Source organism: Kogia breviceps, chromosome 10 (assembly GCF_026419965.1).
Source record: "Kogia breviceps isolate mKogBre1 chromosome 10, mKogBre1 haplotype 1, whole genome shotgun sequence".
Classification (NCBI taxonomy): Eukaryota; Metazoa; Chordata; class Mammalia; order Artiodactyla; family Physeteridae; genus Kogia; species Kogia breviceps.
In genome coordinates, this window is record NC_081319.1 from 30,461,877 (window position 1) to 30,464,143 (window position 2,267).

The 2,267-nt window shown below is 40.3% G+C and overlaps 1 pseudogene; it reads left to right on the plus strand.

Moving 5' to 3' along the window:
* The first annotated feature begins 1,776 nt into the window (after positions 1–1,776).
* Positions 1,777–1,954, plus strand: LOC131764716 (small nucleolar RNA U3; annotated as a pseudogene).
* Positions 1,955–2,267: the final 313 nt, after the last annotated feature.

The following is a 2,267-nucleotide window of genomic DNA, read 5'->3' on the forward strand; positions in this document are numbered from 1 at the left end:
ACACGGCATTTCCTAGAAATGATTTTTTTATTTCTCATCTCAATACACAGACATCCTCAGGTTGATGCCATGCATGGCAGTTGGGGAAGCTATACTGAATACAGCTGCTACTTCCCACCAGGGATTTCCAAACTGCTACTTCATTAATCAGTCTTTTAAATAAGATATGTTGCATAAGATGTGCCAGAATAAAGCCTAGCAAAGGAATATATACAAGGTAGGCACTCAATAAATGTATTTTGGTATTAGCAATAGGCTGCTATTTTAATTCTTTTAATTAGCAGATACTGAGCTCATATCCAAATCAAAAAGACCAAAGCAAACAAAAGCCTAGAATCAAGGTTAAAATCATGCCACTATTTCTCTGCACTCATACATAGGGGCTTTCTTTTCAAATACAAACCCAGAGTTTAGTATATGCCATCAGACAGTTGCATGAGAAGTTACTTTAAGAGAAAAGTAAGTGTTTGATGTTCCTGTCTTCTAACACTGAAAATGGAAAATCTGCCCAGCAGCTCATAAATCAGTGAACACTTGACAGAAAAATATGCTTTGGCAACTTTGCTTGTTGCATTCTTTAACAGGAAAATTGAAAACATAGGATCACAAGGGTCAGATGGTTATTACTGGAAGCTGGCTCTTATAAAATGTAATACATACCATTTCCCCCATCTAAATTGCATTGCTCTGTCCAAATCACCCGATGGGGCCCAGGATAAGGTATTTTTCTGATGTAGATAACCACCTAGGTTTCTAAAAGCACATCCATTTTAATGTGAGGGCCTGAAGAACACCAACAGTGACAGAAAAATGATATTTTTCTGTAACCTCAGCATCGGAGAGAGCAGTTCCACAAGAAATAGTTTATAGAAAAAGAAAACCTTATTATTAAACACATAGAGTACTATTCAGCAAAATCTGCTGCTGATGGCAACTTCCAAAACTAGAACTTTTAGACCATCTCATTCTGTATTAGGATTTTAAGAAACTCTGAACATTTATAGATCAAGGTATCATTATGACTTTTTTGGTAGATGGATCTATATGTCAACAAGAGGAAATATTTTAAAATACCAAATAAATAGCAGCTATCAAGGAAGGAGGGAGAGAAGGTACAACAAAGAACAATCAAATTGAGTAACCACTTCACATGAGCCTGCACACATGATTTAACAAGGTTTCTAAGGGCAGCTAATCATAAAACTCGGTAGGTCTAATAATTGGCCCATATACATACACTTTTAACAAAATGTCACCTAGATGACCCAACTCTAAAAACATCTAATGTCATCTTGGTGTCAGTAATTGGCTCCTAGCTTTAAAACAGAAACGGAGTCTAGACTCTAGAATACGGTGCTATTATTTTGAAATCCTAGAAAGAGAGAAACTCTTCAGTGTCTCCTGCTTGATTCAAACAACAAATTCTGGGACTTCCCTGGTGGTCCAGTGGTAAAGAATCCGCCTTCCAATGCAGGGGACATGGGTGCGATCCCTGGTTGGGGAACTAAGATCCCACATGCCGCGGAGCAACTAAGCCCGTGCACCACAACTACGGAGCTCGCGCACCTCAACGAGAGAGCCCGCGTGCTGCAAACTACAGAGCCCACGCGCCCTGGAGCCTGCGCGCCACAACTAGAGAGAAACCCAAGCAGACCCCCGCACCATAACGAAGAGATCCCGCATGCCTCAACAAAGATCGTGTGTGCCGCAACTAAGACCCGATGCAGCCAAATAAAATAAGGAAAATACATAAATATATTTTTTAAAAACCAACAGTTCCTCATACAAGTTTGTAGAAAATCAAAAGGGGAACATATTCCACAAGAAGGAGGAGCAGGGCTCTCTCCTGAGTGTGAAGCCAGCTCTTGGTGTTACTTCACTGCACCGGCCATTTGCCATTAAGGATCGTTCTTTTCTCCTCTTGGGAGAGTATGAGGAAGAGGACATTGTCTGAACAGTTTCTGAAAAAAGGGGGGAGTACATCTTATATACATTAATGGTGACCACAAATTTAAAGGGAGAAGGAAAGACACATGTGGAGCCAAGGAAAGTAAGTGTTTAACGACTCTGTTTATCTCCAGGAGACAACTGGAACTTCGTAGTTCTGAAGAGAAAGGTAGAAAAATGGATACCCATTTGGAAGAAAATGAAAGCTTTACTTAATGTGTTAAATACTGGTGTGAAAGAACCTTTCTTCTCAAAGCAAAACTACCCCTCCCCGCTTTTCCCAATGGGTAATCTCAGCCTCACCACCGCCTTCTCATTGC